Source organism: Pleurodeles waltl, chromosome 12 (genome assembly GCF_031143425.1).
Source record: "Pleurodeles waltl isolate 20211129_DDA chromosome 12, aPleWal1.hap1.20221129, whole genome shotgun sequence".
Taxonomy (NCBI): domain Eukaryota; kingdom Metazoa; phylum Chordata; class Amphibia; order Caudata; family Salamandridae; genus Pleurodeles; species Pleurodeles waltl.
The window spans coordinates 512,688,783-512,713,085 of record NC_090451.1 but is presented as its reverse complement, the minus strand read 5'-3'; the positions used below and the strand labels follow the sequence as shown (position 1 = coordinate 512,713,085).

Genomic DNA, 24,303 nt, shown 5'->3' with positions numbered 1-24,303 from the left:
ACTTTATTCCTGGTTTGCTGCAAAATCCGGTCTTCCAGAAGAAGAGTGGTCAAGTGTGAGTTGAGCAGTGCAACTGTGGAATAAACCTGGCGAGAAAAGACAGGGTGGTTTCTACAACCTCATTGAAAGAAAAGATCCTCAACTTGTGCCACAATGACATTGCCAGATATATGCAGAACTTCATTCTGAGCTTGCTTTGGGGATTGTGCTGTGTGAGAGGATACAGAAAAAAACTTGGTGTGCTAACTTGTGCGTTAATGATTTGGGCAATGAGTAATAAGATGCAATTATTGCATGTGTAAGAAGAACGCTTTTGTATATCATTATAATAAATGAGATTCTACAATCCCTGTATAAAACCCTGCCTCTAACTTCTTTAAAATTGGTGGCTTGTGATGCACCCAGTTCCTCATTATTAAGAAATTACTTCAGAACTCAACTGTAATATCTTATGTGACAATGCCTGCAGCCAACAGCTGAGGGAAAATGCTGGGTCCAGTCAATGAGCACAATTAAAGTAACTGTTTAAGGAACAAATAAAATGTTACTTTCCTTTCTTCTGCTTTGTTTTTCTAGTTGTAATGTGACAAGCAGAAAATATATATTTATGGCAACAGGTTTTTCTTTTGCACTGCTTAGGTAATTATAGAAAAGTTAGAACCTTTCTAAATGTTTCTACACATTCTGAGCTACTGTGGGTATTTTAATGGCTTGTATTAAACTGATTTTAATATATCTTTGCAGCAAGTTTCTAACAACTTTTCAGATGTGTGTAATTTTGCTCGAGATTCTATTTTCATTCTTCATGCTTGCAAACATGCTCTGTCTTTTCATATGAAAGAGCAAAGATTTAAGAGGTTTGTGGGAAAGCTAATGGTTTGCCCATGTATTATTATAAGGAATAGATTATACTCTGCCATACATGGTAAGGATAATGCACGTTATGTCTGAGTTCTATAACCTTAAAAGTATCTCACTGTTTGGCCCCATTCCTTTATACGGTGATGGGACTCCTCAACGACTTGCAATCTCTTTATAATGTACAGTGCTCGGGGGGGCTAAGATTTTGGGATGATTCTTCACACACACACACACATTTGCCTCAAGTCCTATAAGTCTTTTAGACAGAGTTTTTGGCACTATTTTTCCTTATATAGCATTTGATATCAACCTATAGCACGTGGTCCCAGTCCTGTGGCACTGCAGTGCAGAAAGTGACAGGTGTTACTCTTTCTAGGCTCAATGTGACTCTTTACTGAACCACGTAGAACAAAAAGGTGGAGGCGGCCCTCCCTGGATTCAAACTTCTCACCTGCATGTTTTTACAAAAACTACTTTGTTGGTTGCATTAATTCACTGTCTCAGCTCATCGTTAAATAGGCAGACGGCATCTCCAAAAAAATTCAAAACCGATGTGCGTCCTTTTTAAGGTACTACGAAGTTGACATGGAGTTGACAGGCCCTTAATCATTTGGCAGCACTACGTCTGGGGTCGCTACGCCACAGTAGCCAGACTGCATAGGTTTTACAGAAAGCTCTAGCAAGGGAGTATGGAGATTACCTGTGTGACGCAGGATTTCCGTTGGCTCCATCCAGCACGTCAGACCCTTTTCCCAATTACCAATGCGGCATGCAGCCCGGACAGCCAAGTCCAGAAAGCGGTTTTGAGGGCCTGGGCACTAAGCTGCGGAGGTCGGCTATGGGGGTCGGTGCATGCCTTGTCCCGTGTGAGTCCCTCCCGCCTGCGGCGGGCGTGTGCCTCCGGAGAGGCCGGTGACCCCGCTCGGAGCCAGGTATAAGGCTCCAGCCCAGGGTCCCCGCACCAGAAGTGAGCAGGCCGCACCTCTGCTCCGCGCCTGCTGTGGGGCAGGTCCGTCTCTCCCTCTGTCGCAGCTATCTATAGCTCTGTAATTTGACAGTTCCGACACCCCACCTCCAAACCCCGTCTACCCTCGCCTCCTCCCACGAGTCTCAAATCTGGAAGGTAACCAACTATTTAACATTTAGCCTCGGCCGGGAGCTGGGTGAACCCTGTCAAGGCAGGGCCCGAGTGCCCCATAGAAAGATGTGCAGATTGTAACCGCTGACTCTGAAGTCCAAGGAACCCCAGGATCGTAGGCCAAGGCAAACACATGATTCCTTCAGCACTCAGAGACTGTCAGTTCAGAGGTGCAAGTGTTGTCACTAGCTTAAGTACATATTGCATCTGTGTGTGGGAAAATGGGACGGGCCGCCCCAGAGAGACTTTCAGCGTTAACGGTTTAAGTGTTTTTAAATTTGAATACCAACTGCAAATCTCTTTGGAACGATCCGTGTACAAGTTGAAGAAACACCGGTAAACTTAGATCATAAACCAGGACAGCTTCTTCTATAAGTGGGCAATTAACTGCCTGGATCAAGTGCCAATTTAGATCACGTTTCTAAGTACCGTCCCCCGCCCTTGATTCGCGTGACCTCTTGATCCCTATTTCTTTACCACTCCTGGCGGTGCAGCTTCTGGGCGTAGGGGTGGTATTTGACCTGCTACACTCCCCCGAATAAATGTATTTTGCGATCATTTGGATGGATTTGCTTTCGTCGGGTATGGTGCAGCGTCTTCTGGATTTCACCAGATGTTCTTTTCACACACTCACTCCCTCTCTCAGTTTGGAAATACTTCAACAATGTTGGTTATTTCACAGAATAATGTGCTTTCTCTCATTTAGTACCCCTATTAATCCTCATTCCTCCCCGTTCGCTGCCCCTTAAGCCCCTCTCGTGCACCTTGCTTGTCGTATTATGTATGTTTTAATATTATCTGCCAGCGTGATTGTGGGAAATCTGAAGTTCGACACCCCCCACCCCCCAATCTTAGTGACCAAGCTACGCCCCTGCCACTCCACACCCTTCCAGAGCTGACGGGGACCCGTTAATGACTTCCCAGAACTGATGGTGGGCAAACCACTGACCTCACAGGACTCATGAAGGTGAGGCCAAGGGTATCTAGAAGTGACTGAGGTCAAGCAAAGGAATCACAGGAATGACGGCGCCTTGCCTTTGACATTACAGTAATAACAGTGGCACAGCTGGTAACAACAAATAAACAATGGTAGTCCACCTGATGGCATCATGGAAGAAACGGCCGCCCAGCTGATGGCATAACAAAACTGACAGTGTTTCGGTCAGTATAATCACAGACCTGTCAGTGCCCAGCTGACGTCATGGTAGTAATGGTGGAGCACCCAATGACATCGCAGAACAGATGGTGGCCTAGCTGTTGCCAACTATTGCCAATGTTGCGATTTAGCATTTATATAGGATACAATCTGCAATTGGTATGGCAGAAGTGATAGCGTCTCGGACAATGATATCACAGAGGTTATGCTGCCTAGCTGACAGTATTATAGAATTAACGGTGACCCAGCCGATGACATTACACACCAGATGGTGGCCAGGGCAATGGCTTCACAGAACTGATGGAGCGAAGTGACTGATACCACATAACTAAAAGTGTCCCAACTAATATTAACACAAATAATAGTGGCTCGGCTTGGCGCATCCTGCAACTAATGTTGCTCCAACTGATGTCACAACAGAACGGATTGTGACTTAGCCAACGCATCACAGAAGTTATGGCTCTCAGCCTATGATATTACAGAAAAACTGTCAGCTTAACCAATGACATTACAAAACAGATGGATGCCAAGGCAATGACTTCACAGAATTGAGGGTGCGTAGTCCTGACATTACAAAGTTAACAGCACCCAGTTGCTAATAATCACAGAAAATTGTGATTGATAATTTAGAAACACAACATTCTGGAATGATATACATGAATGTGAAAAACATGGTGACAACATCCCAAGTATTGGATGTTCAACTGAAATCTTTTGGTTGGAGATTTGATAGCACATGACGGGAGACGTGAATATAGGCATAAACTTTGTTACAATTATGCAGGGACGGGGGATAAGGGGAAGTTCGTACTCTCATACTAATTAACATCAAAGGAAAGTAATGTTCATAAGGCAGAATAATCATACCAATTACAAGAAAAAAATATACAAAAATGGATGTCTGCGTTGATGTAGAGTTACGAAATACAGTTTGGAGGAAGTATTGAAGGTACTGCAATGACATACAAATGGCCAACTATGCGCCATTAAATAACAACAAAATGTCTTTAAATAGGCCCCTTTAAGATTGGAGTGTGTCCAGAGCATGTCGCTCTAGTCAGGCAGAAGGTTTCCAAGTTGACACAAATAATTAATCTCATCCAGTGAATTACGCTTGGGGTCTGACAGAATCGCTGCTCCACTTCCGTAAACAGACTTTCAAGTCTGCCTTGCACATGTTTCTCAATTTTCCAGGCTCAAAGATCACCCTCCTAGCCCGTGCCACTGACAGGTTGGCATGACTGGGGAATTATCAATATGCCACTGATACTTCACATACCTTACCCCCTATCAGTCTTTTATAGATCTGACAGGTCGCCGAATTCACCCACTCAAGAGCACGATGCTTGACTGATTCTGTGCCACACAACCAGGCGTTCAAAGCCCTGACCAGTGACTGGCTGCCACAGCTCTTCCTGCCTTTCAGAGGCCTGACATGTTTTCAAGAAGCCATGGCTGTCAATTCACTAAAATACCACACAAACATGCCCTTTATCCCACAGTGACATCATAGGGCTGACCCCTTGACCCATCATTACTCCTCAGCAGTCTCTTTTCTTGCAGCTTAGGCATTTAGGCCCGTATTTATACTTTTTTTAGCGCCGCATTTGCGTCGTTTTTTGACGCAAAAAACGGCGCAAACTTGCAAAATACCATTGTATTTTGTAGCTTTGCGCCGTTAGCCGTCAAAAAGCGGCGCTAAAAAAAGTATAAATACGGGCCTTAGTGACCTGTTGTGTGGAATGTACAAAAAGTCAACATGAGTCTTACAGACATGTTTGCTTTCTCCTCCTGCTGATACCTTCTTGACCCGTGAGACCAGGGCTGCATGGGCAGTGCCAGCTTTACCAAAGAACAAGCCAGGGGTAGCGCTCCTCCCCAAACGATGTCCACAGGAAGCACCATTCCGTTGAGAAAACCTCCCAGTTTTCCCACACAGTAGTCCCTTTCGGATCTTAGGATCCCGGAAATGGAGTGAGCCATTGATAAGAAAGTGCAATCGCCTTTTATGGGCTCTTTGGCAGTTAGAGCCTCCTCATACCACTTCCGATACAAAGGTCGGATTGTCTGGGACTTGATCAAGTGGCCTAGATGGGATGGGCAGGAGGCGTCCACAATCCAAAACAGCCAGAAATTAAAAAGTCAAAACAGAGGGTCTGGCTCTGGCTCACGATGTCAGAGGGGTTCTGTATGTTCACTTAAGAGGATTGCTCACAGACCTATTTATTTGAGGCTTTAAACATAGTGGTAAAAACACAGGGCCTTATTTCGAGTCTGGTTGAAAGGATACACTGTCAAAATGTGACTGACAATTCATCCACTGTATTACAACACCATGAATTTTAATGCACATTTAAAACATTGGATGGGACATCCACCACATTTGTGACAGTATCCCATAGACAAACCCTAAATATGGTCGATAGTATGTATGAGTAATATAGAATACAATCACAGAGCAAAATCACATTGAATTTACAATATCTGCTGGTACACAAAGGGGGTTATTACAACTTTGGAGGAGGTGTTAATCCGTCCCAAAAGTGACGGATATACCACCAGCCGTATTACGAGTCCATTATATCCTATGGAACTCGTAATACGGCTGGTGGTATATCTGTCACTTTTGGGACGGATTAACACCTCCGCCAAAGTTGTAATAACTCCCAAAGTGTCTTACATCTCATGTATATCTCCTGGTCTTTGACATCCTCATATGCCATTGTTGTTTTGGTATAAATTTTACTAATTTATGCTTGAACTCAGAAATTATAATTTGCTGACACTAGAAGGTTGTTTAAGAGTTCTTTATGCCCTTTCATAAAGACAAGGTAAAAGCTAGGGATACACTATCGTTTAGAAGGCAGTTTAGTACTTTTAGGATGAGAGAGGTGGGGTCATTTAAGAGATTAGCCTCACCTCCAAGCTCAGTCCCAATTTCTGGGACTATTCAATGCAGTGGTTTTGCCTTCACAGTCATATCTACTGTATCAAAGCTGCTTCATCATGGCTGCCTATACTGTGGCTGGCATAGGGGTATATCATGCAAATCGCACATTGATTCTCCACACCAGTCTTCATTACATTGATGCTTTCCATGTTGACCCTGTTGGTTTCCTGTCTCAGTTTCTGTTCTTCTCTCTGTTACATTATCTAATCTCATGCCTTCCCTCTCTGATCTTTGTATACATGATCCGGATAGCCATCGGGGCTCCTCCTGGCTTTACGTCTCCGCATCGCTTTCCACACTCAGATTTGTATTCCTGACCCTGAGCTGCCTATAAGTGATTTTTCATCTACACCCTCATCTTATAAAGTTTAAACAAAGAGGCCTGTCCGTTTTGATAGTGGTAAACCTTTCATGCAGCCACTGAGGACTCTGTGTGGATGTACCACTGCAACTTGGCAGACTTGCTGTGATTCGCCAGTGTTGGAACTTAGAAATCCTGCATATGCTCATCAATGAAGCCTGCTTGGAGAAATGTTGCTCCTTGTGATTCCAGGGACCTGATACCCTATAGCCTTTTTAATGATTTTTGGGGGCAAGGGCAAAATATATTTAGGTGCCCTCTTAGAAACAACTGAGTGTATTACCTGTCATCAGTTAATTTAAGCCCTCATGGTGCCAAACAATATTGAATTATACAATAAACTTTCAGAAATTAGGGCACACAAAACAGCTGAAAGTTCAAGCTGCCTGCTGCATGCCAGTCAAACAGTACCAAAGAAAACATTAACAAGCATTGCTAAAGGAAAGGCATGGTGAAAGTGCCTTATTGGAGGTTTAATGGGCTAGTTCATAATACTAAAATGAGCACTGAGGGCTTGATAATACTGATGTAATTTCACAAAGAAATCTCCCTTCACAACTGGTGTTCTTGCAGCAACAGCAAAAAGCACAGCATCTCCACTCCATTCCTTTTATGTCTATTTTTCTTTTTTTTTTTCTTCTCTGTTCTATCCGTTTTTTCACTTCATTTTCCTTATAATCTTTACTTTTCATTTTTGTGCTTCTGCCTTACCTGTTCTTCATCGTACATTCTCTCTTCATTTACCTCTCTCACTTTGTTTTTCTTTCCAACATTAATTTCTCCTGTAGTGTGTCAATCCCTCTCTAGACTGACTGTGTTTGGCTTCTTTGGAACCACTAGGCCCGCATCCCTGACATGCTATGAGTTATTTAAGACCTCGAGTGCAAGATCACACAGCAATAAGGTCATAAAGCACCAACAAGTAAATTATTTTAAAAAATCTGACTTTTCCTATCACCTTAACAGGGGGGCCTTTGGGTGGTGTGGCACTGGGCTCACTTTCCCCATGTCTTACCACGGCTCTGGGATGACCCATCCTCACTAGGCGGGATGTCAGGCTGCAGGAAATGGTCATTTGTAGCAGGACAAACTTCATCCTCGGTACAAACACTGACAAAGTCAGGAGGATTCATCTGCTTCCTCGAGGGGTGAAGTTTCCAAATTCCACCCAACATCACGTGTAACTTGTAAAGCTTTGCACACACTGCAGCCACGTATAACCCCATTCTTGTATACAGCTGCATGCCTTCGCAGCTCTTTTTGCACTTCATAGAGCAGAAATGTACATTTACACAAAGAGGGTAGGAATCAAAACTATCAGTTATAGAGACTACCTAATTCTATACCTGAAGTGAGGTGGGCTCCAGTTAAGAGGATTATAAAGGAGAAAAATAATATTATTTTGGCTGCTTGGTCTGCAGATGTTAGCCTTTCATCCCAGGGAGGGAAGATTGGCCTTGGGGTGTCACTAAAATTATTAGCATTTCGCTCGCAATAACCTTAAGAATTCCCTCAGAAACATAGAAATCCTACCCATAATGCCTAGCCCCAGTCTAAACTCTGCAGCCGAGGGCTAAGTTCAGAACAACGTATTCAAGATGGATGTTTGTGTCACTTTCAGGGTTTTAATTGGAAAGGAGGGCCCGGGCATGCAAGCTCTTGCGTGATCCTGGTGCCTGTGCTGACAGGAGCCTCACATGAGGCACCCTGGGGCTCAGAGTCAGCGGGGAGTCTACCTGGGATTACTTCAGGAAATTGAGGCGCTGATTTTGAAACCATCAAAGGCAGAATATTTCTACAGTAGCATTCATGAAAGCCCTTTGTCCTGCCTGCTTCTCTCTCCGTCTTAACAGAGGGCCCTTCTCTCCCTGGGGGAGTGCTGCCTGTCTGGCCCATATCATCTTCTGTGCGAGGAAGTGTACGGGGGTACGGGCAGAAGGATTGCGTGAGTGCGTGCGCCGCGTGCACGCTGGGCTCTACCTGTCCTTTGTGTTTGTGATGGAAGCTTGTGCTGCTGCGGCCTGTGCTAACCTACCCCTACGGACGAACCTTAGCAAAATACGTCATACTCAAGTTTGTTAGCACATTCTTGTGCTGGCTCATAAGTCTCATGAGGTAGACATTCGGTCATTAATATGCACCAAAGCAAGCAAAGAAATTAGAATGACATAACATTCTCATTGTGAATTGTTCTCATAGTCCTAACTCATAACGTCGATGTTGACATCCGCAGTCCTAAATCACACCTGGGGGCATCATAAATCTTTCAGGCTGACCCTGTCAATCATCTTAAAACAGCAATTATTGTTAGGCCGCCTTTATGTTCAGCGCTGCAGCTTCTAGGCTTCCCTTGTTACCGATGTCTGGCCGTCCACAAGTGCCACGTCCGCCCGGCACTGATCCTGACCTTGCCCTCTGTCTGACCCTCAGTGCCGTGCTGAGGCATCCCACTGACCCTAATTAGTTTTTTTTTTTTTTTCCAAGGGTTATTATCTGTATTTTGTTGTTGCTGTTCCCACCACGCTTCCGGTGGTTTTTAGGCCTCTGTCCCCAAGATAAACCTCACAGTTCCAGGGCCCTCAGGATGCTTATGAGGAACGTATCCATTCCTACCCCTGATAAATGAACCCTGTCACCCGCATACTACCCAGGGAGTCTAAGGTAAATATCTCCATTCCTCACAAATTCCCAACCCATACTCTTACAGAACCTAGACATGGAAATGCCCCCTCCACTTGGGCTATGCAATTATCTCGGAACACAGGATCTCTGCTGTGTGGACCAGTATGGCCACGGCTCTCAGGTCCATCTTCATCCTATCTAAGAGCTCCAGACATTCTAGCTCGGTGAGGTTGTTGCCGCCCCAAGTGCACCACTATTGCCTTAGGTTTTCTTTGTGCCTGCACAGCTTTGCATACAAAAGGCAGGGGTTGTGCCCACTTCATGCCCAGCACGCCTATCCAAATCACCATAATGTTGCACAGCCAAATAAATGCCCCATTAATGCTTCCATGTTCTCGCCCACCGCTGTGCTCTTGCAATGGAAGAATGGCCCAGTGCCCAGATCGTCCTCTTGTTCGACGTGGACCCTGTCACAAAAGAAAAATGAAAGGCCATTTTACAAGCACGCCGGTTTAATGTAAGATTTGAAAGCTTGCAAACTCCATTTCCTGAGCTGCTTAATTTTCTCTTCGCTCAGGCCATGCGCTCTGGCGGTTGTCACTGCTTCTATGCGGAAGGAGTGTGAGCTGAAAACCTGTGGTGAAATTTAGCTGCGTGCTCTAAGGTTGCCCTTCTGACTGCTATGAATTGGGTCCTGTTGAGACACGTTCCATCCTGATGTAAGAATAGGGTGAAGACCTCCCAACAGATCTGTAGCCTAAATGATTCTTGGTGAGGTAGTCAGAGCAGTGGTTGCAGGATGAGATGTAGTCCAGGTGAGTGTACTTGCCCTTTTCTTCCTGGTTGGTTTTCAATCATCTCACCCTCAGAACCATGTATCCATAATATGAGATTACATCATCCACCCACAGGCATGGTACTCCTGGGGTGTTCTTGGAGAGGGCTACTTATTCGCTGATCCTGCAGACCCCAAAGAAAGCGAGAGCAAATACTGGAATGAAGAGGGCTACTTTAGCCTCCGCAGTGTGTTCACCGGGCATTGCCTGTAGTTGTGCCCCCAGTCTGCCAAAGTCATTGGGCCGACTCGAGTCCTTGCCTTTGCCTTGGATCTGACCAAACCCCTGCATGGCCACCCAGTAGTAATGGGGGGTGGTTGGGTTCCCTCTGCTGTGTAACTTTGAGAAATACACAACCACGCTTCAGTGTTTCTGCACCCAGGGCTTTGTTTTGTTGTTTGTTAAAGCCCAGTGTATGAATTTCTCAACTTGTTTGCTCGTCGGTTCACCTTGAATTCCCTAACAGTCCGTTACCCAAACAGAAGCTCGACCGGCACTGACTACACGTGGCAGCAGTCTTGGGCGTGAGGGTGCGGGCGACCAGGAAGGCTAGGTCTCCTCCATTTGGCCCCATTGCCAAGGAGGTAATGGTGTCTTCTCCTCCACATGTGGTACCAACTGTTGGAACCTGGACCACTGAAAATGAGGCAGGGAGTCAGCAAATGAGTTGTCACAAACTGACATGTGCCTCACACTCAGACCTATGTTCACCCTCAATTGTCAGCCCACCAGCTGGCGTTGTATGCCTTGGACCTTTGGGCACTTTGCCAGGCCCAGATTAATGAGCTGTACTACAGCGTAATTGTCAGACCACAGTATTACCTGCTTGCAAGCTAATTTCTCTTTCCAAATTGAGAAAGCTATTATGATCAGGAAGAGCTCCAGTAGTGTTATGCTTCTTGTTAGGTCACTCACCTACCACGAGGCAGGCCATAGTGCTGCACACCAGGCAGCGCCTAGCATGGCTTTGAATCCTTCACCACCTGCAGCGCCGGTGAAGAGCTCAAGCTGTCAGGTGGTAATCCAAGGGTCCCGACAGACTAGAATTCTGGTAAAATCGCTGAGGAATAACAGCCATAATTTAAGATCCTGCTTCACCCGCCAGTTATTATAATCCTATGATGTTTCTTGCTGAGGCCTTTAGTCATGCTATGTCATGCTAAGCACTTGGCAAATGCATGCCACGCTGGGATCACTTATCCCACAAAGTTGAGTTTGCCCAGTAATTGCTGGAATTGCCTCAAGCTTGTTTATTTTTTGCCTAGAATCTTTCATTTTTTGTCTCAGATCCAGCACACACCGCCTACTGAGTCAAGTTCTATGCCCAGGAAGGTTAAATGGGCTGTTGGGCTTCTGTCTTGTCATGTGTCAATGGCACCCTTAGCTGCCTCATTTAGCTGATAAACTGGTGCAGGAGTATGATGACCTTGACAACACTGGGTCCCATATGAAAAGGACGTCATCGAGGTAGTGCCCCCCTCTCCAACCCGTACCAGGGCCCCCTCCAGAAAAGTACTGAAGGCTTCAAAATACGCGCAGGGTATTGTGCAGCCCATAGCTAAGTATTGATCATAGTAGAACCGTCCATCCAGTTGAAATCCCAACAAGCAATAACTGTCTGAGTGCACTGGGAGAACCCAAGATGTTGATTCAATGTTGGCCTTGGCCATTAGCACCCCTCTCCCAGCATCCCAGAGCATGTCCACTGCTTCATCCAGGTGGTTTAAGATGCTGAGCACTGTTCCTGGTCCAACCCGTTGTTCACGGACTCAGAGTGGGGGTATGAGAGATGGTGTACGAGTCTAAACTGTCCCGGTTCCTCCTGGGGGACTACCCCGAGAGGGGACACCACAAAGTCCTTTAAGGGCGGGTGCTCAAAAAAGGCTGCCACTCGGCCCACTTGGAGTTCTTTGGCCACTTTTCGCCTTGCTACTTCCAAGTTATTCATAAATGACTTAAGGTTCTGACAGAGGCTCCCAGTCTGGGGGCCACTGTATGTAATAAGGAAACCTTCACTAAAGCCTTTTGCTAAGAGCTGCGCATCATCATGCTTGTGATATCTGCTGAGTAATTGTGCGGGCTGCGTAATACATATAGAGGTGGGGTCTAGTTCTGCAGCTCTTTTACTTGCTCTGCCCCCTGGTACCGTGCCATCGCTAATGTTTCTTGGAGGGCTCATTTTTCTCACCGCTTCCTCTTGCTTTGTGCACTTACCAGTCAGGAGGTGCCCCCTGCAGTTGCAGCACGTGTGCCTGAGTTTGCATGCTTGGCCTTAATTACAGCAGGTTGTTGCCTGAAACTTGGCAGTCCTCCATCCTGCAAAAAATTGCTTTGGCTGCCTTGCTGTGCCCAGTCCTGCCGTGTCCTCCCCCCACCTACGTAGGTCCACAATGTATACTCTTGTGCATTCACCCATTCATGCGGTGCTACCATGTTGTGTGTGAAGGCTATTGTAAAGAGACAAAACAGTGGTTAACACCTAATATTCGCACATCCGTACATAAAATGAATGACTATTAAATCCAAAATTACTGAAGTTCATGTGGGTGCTGAACCTGGGAGTAATACCCAACCACCATGGGTATTCAGTGCACTGCTCAAAAGGATTTTGAACTGTGCTGGAAAGTATTTTGGAAAATGGTACCAGGGCACTCCAGAAAGCAGTCCAACCAATATATTCCAAAGTGGAGAAAAGAGTCCAAAGTTCAATCAAGGTTGTTTTCCAAACTGGGTAGGCTTTAATTCCTTATGAGTATAAACATTCCACAAACAACCAACATGTGTTTCGTCTACAGGACTTTATCAAGGCTGCGAAATAGAAATCAAACATTGCATCTAGTGGTGCAAAACAGAACAGAGTAATAAAGAGTTAGAGATACTCTAAAAGAGAAGAAAGGAACAGTGAGTTAGAAAATAAAAGAGAGTGATAATGGGAGGGATAATTAAATTAGTAACCAGGGGCAGGTAGAAATATATCATCTATGATTCCGTCAAAGAAACAGAATATCAAATATTGTGGAAAAAATAAGAGAGATTAGAAAAAAGTGACCTGGATGTATAGAATAGAGAAGTGATAGGAGAACCCCGTAGTTGGTGAACACATAAAATAAGAAAGTGCTCAGAGAAAAATTGCCTGTCTTTGAAACCGGTGGGAGTAAGATCGATTACAGGGATGTGGAATTCCTATGGACATCTTGTTTGGGGTCAAGGGCTACAAGTTTTTATGTTTTCTTTTTCCTTGGGACAAGTAGGCCCAACCCTCTGCAGCACAAACCCTTTGGCTGCCTGTTTACAGAGAGTGGAACTCTCTGCAGTTGAGGTAATGTGTTTCCAAAAGATAATGCTGTTCGAACTTGTATTTATGGTTCATTATTTGAAATCCTTCATTATTAGGGTGAGTGCTGTAAATACATTTTTTAAGGTCACACTTCACTACTGACGTTGGTTCCAGTTCAAAAAAAAAAAAGTGTGTACACATGTTTGAAAAGTTTAGGCTATGAGGCTATGTATAATGCTCCCAGAATGCTTTCTGATTAGATGCAAATGAAGTGTCATTTAGTAAAATATGTTGGTGCATGCTAGTATTTCCCAAAAATATTTCTAATGGAAAATCAGTGTAACGATTTTCAACACGATTATGGGAAGCATGAAAATAAACAAACACTGACAAAGCCAACTGATCTGACATATTTTTATAAGTCTTTTAGTTTCATCAATGCGTGTCTTGTTTTGACATGGCTTTTGTAACACTTTATTGTTGTGGGAGCTATCAGGCCCTCAACACTGTAACAAACACTGGCAACAAAAAAAAAAAAACATTTTTGAACTCTAAAAACACACGTTGCCACCATTGGCATAACAAAGGCCCCGCAGCCGCCCTCCTGGGGGCCCCTTCAGCACAGCACCTGGCCTGAGTGAGTCTGGAGAGGGGGCTCCTCCATGTTCTTTGCAAAGGGGCACCCTCCAGTTTCGTTACGTCACTGATTGCCACTGTAGTTCCTGACACTGAACAAAACTACTTTGTGTGCCAATATGCTCCTTGTGGAAGAGCAGAATGCGATCGCTCACAGTAAAGCCAGACGAAAGAGAGAGAAATAGAAGATCAATAAAAAAAAAATGTTTTGTTAACACCAGACCTAATTAGGGACCAACACCCACATGTAGGTAGCTTTTTGCATGTCGCAAACAGCGACTTTCGCTGTTTGCGGCGTGCAAAAAGCACATTGCGATGCACAAACCCAGTTTTGCGATTCGGTAACCTGGTTACCGAATCGCAAAACAGGTTTGCGACTCGCAATTAGGAAGGGGTGTTCCCTTCCTAATTGTGACTCGCAGTGCAATGTAGGATTGTTTTGTGACCGCGGGCGCAAACCAATCGCAGTTTGAACCCATTTCAAATGGGTGCTAACACTTTCGCTAAAGGGAAGGGGTCCCCATAGGACCCCTTCCCCATTGTGAATGTCACTGTAAAAAAAAATTCAGAGCAGGCATTGGTCCTGCGGAACACTGCCTGCTCTGAAAAAATGAAACGAAAACGTTTCATTTTTCGTTTTTGTAATGCATCTCGTTTTCCTTTAAGGAAAATGGACTGCATTACAAAAAAAAACAAAAAAACAGCTTTATTAAAAAGCAGTCACAGACATGGTGGTCTGCTGTCTCCAGCAGGCCACCATCCCTGTGAGGGCCGCCATTCGCAAGGGGGTCGCAAATTGCAACCCACCTCATGATTATTCATGAGGTGGGCATTTGCGAAGCCCTTGCGAATCACAGATGGTGTCAGGGACACCATCCTACATTCGGATTTGCGACTCGCAATTGCGAGTCTCTCTGACTCGCAATTTGCGGGTCGCAAATCTGAACCTACTGACATGTGGCCCCAAATTCCTAAAGAAAGTCACAAAAGTGCACCCATGGTATATGTCGTAACCCTATAAAATATTTGTGAACTGTATTTTAGCATGGGTAAATACGATGTGTAGATTTGCTCATGTGAAAATCTATTGAGTATTTGCAAGTTCATTTTCCCTCCAGCCACTTTCTTCCCAACCCTGGAAGAAGTTCTAATTCTGCCATTGTCAGGAGTAAATGTCCAACCTTTCTTATTATGGGAAAATATTAGAGAGAAGCTGGTGAAAATCTTTAAAACATACAGGTTAGTAGGTTTGCAGACTCAAAGGCATTCCAGCCCTGGAACTATTGCTTACTGCTTCCTCCAGCCCCAGTATGCAGATCTGCAGAAAGGTGGAAAAATAAGGAAATTGCTACAGTAGGGATTGAAACTGCAAGTATTCAAGCCATACTAAGGTAGTAGCCCTGGCATAATCAGAGACGCTATTATCAGAGCTCTTACATAATGAGATTGCTGCCATAATTTGTCGCCACACTACATGGCACCAAAGGGACAAGTAGATCTTTTTACAGGACAAGTAGATTTGAGAAGCAACCTGTCCCCTGGACAAGTAGATATTTTAATAAATTCCACACCCCTGGATTATTTAAAAAGTTATTGACACCATAAGTGTGTATAACAGTATATCAAAGAAAAATGAAAAAGCAAAATCGTGCATGTATGGGATTCACATGTATATTGTTGAAAAATCAGGTAATCCAAGGGTATCCTGTAGTGGTCCAAAATGGGGTGTTCAAATTTGTTATGATGCAGTGACCACAAGGCAAGGCCGTTATGACGTCATGTAACTTAAATCAGGTTATGCAGAAACAGGCCATGATGAGCCCATCAAACTAGAGGATTAAAAATTTGAAAAATATATATACATTGTAAGTAGACAGTGACCAAGCTAGGAAAAAATATATTTAAATAATAGAATGCGGTGGACAGGAGGAATATAGGGGCATAGTGGCGGAGTCGAGGACAAAAGAAATGTTATAGTAAAAGATCTATTTTTGTTTTGACTTTTTTACTATATAAATATGGCTGTAGTTCTTAAATAAAGAAACAGGAAATTACTTCACAAAATCAATAAATGTGTGCTGGTTTAAGAGTGGAGGAGGACACCCATATGTATTACTCTTATCAGGCAAATGCGGGGATGTAAATTTAATTTCATTTTTAATTTTATTAAAAAACGAAAGGACGTGCGTCATATAGGTAGGCAAGACATCCGATGAGTAAAATGCCAGGAAAACGGGAACGGCAGTCGTCGAAAGATCATGAAAACTATTATCCGACCGGACGGCTTGTGAATACAAACGCTAAAAAGGCAGTAACGGGCAGGTGCGTGAAAATGAGAAAATATATGAACTATAAATAAATAAGTAGACAACGGGAAAAGGGACACGAGGTAGTAAGAAAAAATATGGCTTAGCCATACCACAGCATCGGTAAAAGTGCTCCGACGTTTTGGGAACTGTTAGTAAGTGTGAATGAAGGCCGCCATCTTAATAGACAATTCCCAAAAGATAGAAAAAGGACGAAACTGAAACGGAGATCACCAAGTGATAAACAGGATAATGGGGGCCATATTGGAATGGTCAGTGGAAATAATAGAAAGTGCTATTGGTATGAGTAGAGAGGTATGAAGATGCACGAAGATGTGTAAAATTTGTATTTAAACACAGAGTTTGTGAAAAAAATTAAAACAAGGGAAAAGGAAGATAATACCACGTATACAGAAAAACAGGAAGAGCAGAAGTGGATAAGTGAAACATTATGCAATCATCAGGTTGTAGTATGTGACACTGGAAAGGACTAGTGGAACTGAAACTAAAGAAAACAGTAATGAACATCACAGACATCAGTAAAATTGATACTTGTGCTATATAAACAAAAGACAAATAAATAAACATGATGTGAAAAATGTGTAGTGAAGAACTTGTAGACATAAAGATTTATGGCGAGTCAGTTTTGCGTAATGGTTTATAAGAAAACATGTAGGTACTTCTGAATGTTGAGGCCTTTTTCCACAGCCCTAAGTTTAATGATCCATCTACTTTCAAGACATCTAAGGGATGCGGTCCTGTCGCCACCCCTAGGTGGGCTGCTTATTGTGTCAATGCCATGCGCTGTGATGCCCAGGATTTCCCTTTGATCGTGATTATTGTTGTAGTGTGTGGCAAAAGGGTAGTTCGTGTTGAATGACGAATGGCGCTGATATGTTCTTGTATCCTCTCTTTCAGAAGCCTGATTGTGCTTCCCACATATATAAGACCACAAATGCAAGTGATGCAGTATACAACAAAGTTTGTGTTGCAGTTGATGAAACGGTCAATCTTGTTTGTGATGTCTGTATTATATTGGAAACAGAGCAATTTGTCCGTAATGTAACAACAAATGTTGCAATGGCCACATTTGTATGAACCGTGTGGTGGTTTGGGTAACCACGTGTCGTTGTTCTTAGGTGGTAGGAAGCTGTGACAAAGGTGGTCACGTAATGTTCGTCCTCTCCTGAACGTAATACTGAGTTTGTCAGTCAAGCCCCTCTGTAAGGTGTTGTCAGCCAGAAGGAAAGGCCAGTGTCTCTGTATGATTTTAAAAATCTGGGTGCTTAGAGCATTGTGTGTCATGATTAGAGACAGTTTGTTATTGGTCCTGTCTTTTTTTGGCTGATAAGAAGGTCTGCACGTTTAGTTTTCTTGATCCTATTATTGGCCTGTTGGAGGGTGTTTGGATGGTACCCTCTCTGTATGAAACGTTGTTCCATATCCTGGAGTTCTTTTAAGAACACCTCGTCCTCACTGTAATTCCGTCTAATCCTGGTGCTTTCCCCAAAGGGAATCGCTTTGATCTGTGAGTTAGGATGTGAGCTGGTAGCATGTAGAATTGCATTGGGTTTTCTAAAGAGCTTAGTACAAATTTTGTTGTGTTTGATATATATTGTTAGGTCAAGGAAGTTGATGGTTGATGTGCTCGACTCTTAAGTAAAATTAATGTTAAAAGTGTTGGAGTTGAGATGTTGGAAGAAGAGTTCCAAGGAGTGTGTATCCCCAGACCAGAAAAGAAGGATGTCATTGATATATCTTCACCAATACAAAATGTACTGTGTTAGTTCAGGTGGACAGTACTTCCAAAGATGTATTTTCTCGAGCTACCCCATATATAGATTGGCAAAAGATGGAGAGAATTTAGCCCCCATGGCCACTCCTTGTATTTGGCGATACCAGCTACCATTGTGGAGGAAAATGTTGTTATCCAAAACTGTGCAGATAAAGTCCATCAGCATATTGGAGTGTTCAAGTAATGTGGCTTCCCGTGTGTCTAGATAGTGTTGGACGGCTATCAATCCTTCTGTTCTGGGAATGCTAGTGTAAAGCGGGGCAACATCCAGAGTTACTAAAAGGTGTCCCTCTGTCCATTCAATGTCAGTTATCTTACAAAGAAGATCTGTGTTATCCCTGATAAAGGAGGGTAAATTGTGCACAAAAGGATGAAGAAAGATATCAATATATTCTGATAATTTCTCCGTTGGTTATAGAGGTATCTATACTCCATATCTGCAATGAGGTCGTGATCAAGCCAAGTTTGTAATTTTTATTGTACATGATTGTTCACTTCCCGCATGGGGTTATGGTTAAGTTTCTGATATGCAGTGACATCTTGAAGTTGACGGTCTAGCTCTGTGAGGTAGTCTGCTCTGTTCATGATGACAATGTTCCCCTCTTTATCAGCCTCTTTGATGATGACATCCTCTAGTTTAGTTAATGAGTGTAATGCCTGTCTTTCTGCTTTGGTGATGTTATGCAAAATGGTGTTATGGCCTGTGTGGCATTGGTCTTCCAGAGAGTATAGGTCAGCAGTGACTTTATTATAAAAAACATCTATCATATTGTCCGATGGTATGATAGGTGTAAATTTAGAGACAGTTTTTAAGCCACTAGGTGCCCTTATATTTGGAGTTACTTCGAGGTCAGTCAAAATCTCAGTTAGTGTCGGAAGGCAGCCTTCCGTTTGACCGATAGAAAGTAAGGTTTGAACATCCTTAATATCTCTGATGGACATGGAACATGATGCGGTACAGAGGACAGAGGCGGTTTCAATTGGGGTATCTTTACCGTGAAAATATTTGAACAAGTTGCATTTACGTATGAACTTAAAGAGACTCACATGTAATTGCGTGAAATCTGGTAAAGAAGTTGGAACAAACCCTAGACCTTTTCTAAGAATGTTTATTTGTTCAGTGTTCAAAGTAACTTTAGATATGTTAACAATAGAAATGTCATTGTGTGTATATGTTGAAGAAATAGAGTTACGTGTCAGTGCTGCAGATTCCGTGTTGTTGATCTTGTAGTGACCCCCTCTAGTTTCTTGCCTGTGTCGGAGTTTGCATTTTTTCCCCGCCAGGTGGCCTTCTGTATGCCTCCTCTCTTCTGTGAGTTTGTTTTTGACCCTTGCGGTATCTCTCCAGTTCCAATAAAAAAGGTGATCTGTTAGAGATGCTGGATGAAGGTTGTTGTGCAAGGTCCCTGACATCTTCACTTGCACTGCTGGAAATACTGGAAAGATCTGTATCGCTAGTTGAGGCAGTTGAGTGTGCATGTTCTTTATGTAAGAGCTCCTCGCCTCTATCTGGTTTTAAATTGTCATATTTTCATGCAAAAGTAAAGACTCTGCCGTTTCTGTAGTCATTGTCATCTCTTCTAAGTTTTCAACGTTTTTTATCTTTTATGTATACTTGGTGTTTTTGAATAACATCTTTTAGTATATTAAAGTTCTTGGCTTTTGTTTCAGGTAAGTCTATGTCGTTAATCTCTTTTTCTACCATAGCTATGTCCTGTAAAAATTTGTCCCTTTTGGTTTTAGCGTCTCTAATGAGAATGTCAATCATACCAAATGATGATGTTACCAGGAGTTGCTCCCATTTTTTAAGAAGATCTGGACTGAGATCATCAAAGGAGGGAAATAGAATGACCCTCAAGCCCCTAGGTATTTGTTTGTTGTCCATATATCTTTGAAGGTAAGTGTAATCCCACCATCGTGAAAGTTCCTGTTATTTTAGTTGTTCGAGTTTTATGAATTTCATTCTCAAACCTTCCTGAGTTGCATTTTGTGGGTTAGATGGTGCATGTCGGGTACCTGATTTAAATAATTCTTCTAAAAGGTTATCTCTATTGTCATCGAAGGTTGCCGAATGGAACAATGAGTACTGCAGTGTATTCACAGTAATGTGTGTGAAGGCTGTGACATCCTGGTGATCCCAATCAATAATAGGCAAAACCTACATTTTGGCCCTAAAACCTTCATCATATCGCAGCCATACCTCTCCCTGGTATTTACACTGTGCCACATGATGATGCCAGGCATGTGGTGGGTCTGCTCGGGCCCTAGCTCCCAACCCCTTGACCTGTCTACCACGGGGGAGACATTAACGGGGGAAGGTAGTGTGTGAGTGAGCTGTTTCCCCCCCACCCCCATACCTCCACTGCTCTGTTCAGGGCCTCTGTGGGGTGATGCCCCTCACCCAGCTGTGCCAGAATCAGGAGGTTTACTTCTGAGTAGGCTAGTGAATGGTGGATTTAACCATGCCCACATGCATGCCATAATTGGCTGTGCCATGTTGTGCACCTGCACGCACCACCTGGTGCTCCTGTACGCCTGCATCTGCCCTACGCAGCTCCCACGTGATGCCATGCAACCTTGCTGTTTCTTACCATGTGCCACTGGATTGTGCCACTGGATGATGCCCCACCCCAGGTGTCCTACCCACAGTTGACAATGCCATGCTGGCACGATGTATCTTGTAGGCACTGATGGGTTTGCGCTCTTGGGTTAAACTGCTAGCCTTTCGCTTGGTCGGTGTTGTAGTGGGAGCCAACTCCCCCCTTCCATGGGCCGCCATTCCAGCTACATGCCCGTGTCCTGCTGCCACCTGCCCAAATAAACTGCTACTCCTGCTGGACCTCCAGCTGGCTTCCAACCTGTGTAGCCTCCTGTACTTGGGTTGCTCCCTGCTCCTTCTCCCCTTGGGCCCGAGCAGTCACTGCTGCTTCTTGGGTCCTCCCATCTCAAAACTTAGAGTGGCTGTCGTCCTCTAGCCCACTACTGCTCCAGTCCTCATCTTTACTGCCTCCACCTCCGTGCATCTGTGCCGGCTTCTGTCTCTCTGTGTGCTCTAAACTAATGTTGTTTCGCCACTGCCCCCCCCCCCCCCCCCAACCCCATGGTTAAAACTGCTCATGTCCACTTCTTCATGACTCATGCCCAGAACCTGTTCGAGGAGGTACTGGCGGCTGCTTCCTAGATCTGTTTGTTCAGCTGACTCAGCTCCTCGCCCAGCGGTACTGGGTACAGCCTGATGCTGCTGTGTTTGTCGCCGCCTTGTCGCTGGTGGCTGAGTCCGTTACCAGACCGTACCCGCAATCCCCTCTAAAGCGAGTGGGTTTGGGGCGTGGTCTCTTTTTGTTGTACACCTGCTCACATTGTCTGACGCCATGCTCCTTTGCAAGAAAGAAAAAAGTGAGGTCGTCCTTGAATCTGGGGCACAATTGATTTTCTCGGTCCCACCACTGCATCAATCAGGAGGGAGCGGTGATCAGTGGTGCGCAGTAGCAGCTTTCCTCATGATGCAGGGATCTTCGCAGTGGTTTGATGATTGGAATACAGTGAAGGGCAACAATCAGAGCACTGATGCTCTTCTGCTACCCTCTGCTTTCTTTAGTTGCGTGCCCGCCACGCCGCCTGTCGCCGGATTGGCTACTTGTAACCTCGTCGTCCAATCACACACGAGGGATTCTGTGGGCTTTTGGTTGCCCACCCTCCATGTGAGCCACCCTGGGAGTGCGTTAGTTGTGGTCCCCTCTAGGATAGAGCTTCGCCTTCCTGGGCCCGTACTTTGCAACTGGATTGTGTATATGTGATGCCCGCATTGCAGCCCTTGGTCCCTATTCTGTTAGTCTGTGCGGTACGTTAAGGTGCTGGCTCTGAAGCTTGCATTGTAACTTCACTGTATTTATATGAAGCTTGGACTACAATCCCCTGCAATGTGTTACCTGTGGCATATGTTAAAGCGCTGACACTTCTGCTGCCTGCGCTGCAACTGCACTGAGTGCATCTGAAGTTTGCATTGCTGGTCTTGTTATGTTTTCTGTGAGGAAACATGTACGGCGGCAAACCGGTCAGAAGCAGATCCATGCAAGTAATAAGGCTACCTACGTGTGACTATTCTACTTGTCTGAGTGAAGCTTGCATTGCTTTTGTTTTTGCTGTTTTTGTAGGTCTAGATCTAACCAAGACCATCCCATTTTATTAAAATTATATACACAATTATACTTATTTATACTATTTTTCAGCTATTTGTCTGCTACATCAGACAGCATGAGATAGTGAGACAGCAGCACACTTCAGCCATTGGCTGACTTCACAGTGAGTGGCAGCTTTCTTTCCTTTTACAAAGGACACATCCACAGGAAGTAGTCACCTTCACTACCAGGGATTACTATGGCAAAGTGTGCTTTGCGAGGCCAAAACATTTTCTACTTTTAGCCAATGCCTTTTTAATGTTTTTTATATGTTGGTGAAGGCCAGATTGCTCCTCAAAAATAAAGTTTTACAAACGTTCTGGCAAAACAAGTATTGATTAAGTTAAAATTCTGTCAGACAATGCCAGATCTATTGACTTTGCCAATGCCCGTTCGCTGTGAGTGAGGAAGATCTTACAGCTCCTTCTTGAGCACACTAGTTCACTGTATATGAGGGATGCTTGCACTGCTGATGCTTGTGCTGTATCTGTTCTCTCTATGTGGGGATAACGCAGAACAGCTACCTCACTCCAGGTAATCGCAGGCACTGCTTTGACTCCTAGGCTTTGAAGTGACAACCCTTTGCGTGCTATTCGAGCAGAACTGTACCCAAAAGGGTATCATGGGCTGGGTGTCTGTCTGCTCCAGTCTTGGTTTACTTGCATTTCTATTCATTAGAGTTACGCACCTGTTAGCAATGAGTTGTCAGTTTAAAGCGGAGGAGGAAAGTTTATTGTGTTCTCCGCCCCGTGCTGTTCCTTTTCTCTGCATATTAAGGGCGTCTAGTGCTTAATGTGTGCGGGTGGTGTGCACCGGCACTCATTTTTGGAGACTCGCATTTTTCATGATCAGACTTTGACTCAGAGCAGAAGAGAAAGGCAGAATGTGAAAAAGGCAGAAGAAAAGAAAAATATGATAAAAGCGGCAAGGGAGAAAACAGGGATTACAATGAACCTGCACGACAAAAACAGAGCTAGGGAGAGCAGGGTGTAGGGGGGAAAAAGAGGCATGAGGTGAAAGCGAAAAACAGGCAGCATTAGTATTCAACAGTGCCGGTGGCAGGCTTTTAAGAACAGCTTTAGGCACCTGTGCTCGTAATTTTATAAAATTAAGCACTAGATGCGTCACTTCCACGGCCACTGAGTTGTACCTTTCCTTCCATGTGCAGGACACTTTTCCATGCTGCCCCCTGCATGATGGATACCTGTACTTTTCATGTGAGGTGAGTTTTCCTTGATGCCTGCAGAAAGCTTCCATGCTGCTGCCTGCTTGTTGTCTCTGTGTGGGGGGAGTTTTTCTTGCTGCCTGCCTGGTGCCTGTTTCTGATCCCCTCGAGGACAGCTTTCCTTGCTTCCTGCCTTATTGCCGTTTCTTGTACCTGCGGGAGGAGAACTTTCCTTGTGTCCCGTCTTGTGCCTGTTTGTTGTCACTGGGTGAGGGGAGCTTTTCTTGCTACCTGCCGGGTGTCTGTCTTGTTATCTTCGTGTGAGGGGCGCGTTCTCTGCTATCGTCTGTACTGCACTTGTTTTCCGACTATGAGTGGAGGAATACTGGTCCGAGCCGGATACGCTGTAAATTACAAGCGAACGTTGAATGAAAAAGGCGGCGGGGCTGTTACCAGGGCATTCCAGCTAATGCCAGGCTTCTATGCGTGGGAACGAGGCTTATTCAGCCTCAGTCCCCCTGTTCCTACTCGTGGTCTTTAACCTGTATTATTTACCCAGCCACCCAACTACGTTACCCCTTAAGTAACAAAATAAAACGTTATCAGGCAAGTACACTAACAAATGACAGAATCTGACATTTCGACATTATTAAAAAGCAAAATGTAAAACTGTGTATGGTGGTAAATGGACAGTGTACTACAAGAATTGTGGATAAAAACTGATGTTCAATGGTGTAGCCTCGAAAAAAAATACACACACACACTCTCACTCTCTAATGTAATTGTGTTTTGCATTTATGTAGTACTTTATATGCCACAGTGGGGTGCCCAAGGTGTATGGGAATCTCTCTTTTTGCATGGTTACCCCCACATCTTTTTTTTGACTGGTGCTGCTGGTTTCTCCACTATGAGTGCACTGAGGCCTGCTAACCAGACCTCAGTACCAAAGTATATGCTGAATTGGCTACCCCCGATTGGCAGAGACTGACTTACTCAGAAGCCCCTATTATGTGGTACTCGGG

General features: G+C 44.4%; 1 protein-coding gene across 2 annotated transcripts in view; it reads right to left on the bottom strand.

The window, feature by feature from the left end:
• The window catches only part of LOC138268029 (adhesion G-protein coupled receptor G1-like), a 360,820-nt gene that overhangs the window by 312,431 nt on the left and 24,086 nt on the right, over positions 1 to 24,303 (bottom strand). Inside the window, exon 1 of one of the 2 annotated variants that reach the window (XM_069217353.1) lies at positions 1,562 to 2,024. The exons of the other annotated variant lie outside the window; for it this stretch is intronic. The gene's annotated coding sequence lies outside the window, so the exon portion shown is untranslated. Of the gene's footprint in view, positions 1 to 1,561; positions 2,025 to 24,303 lie in introns of those variants that run through there. 2 annotated transcript variants of the gene reach the window in all.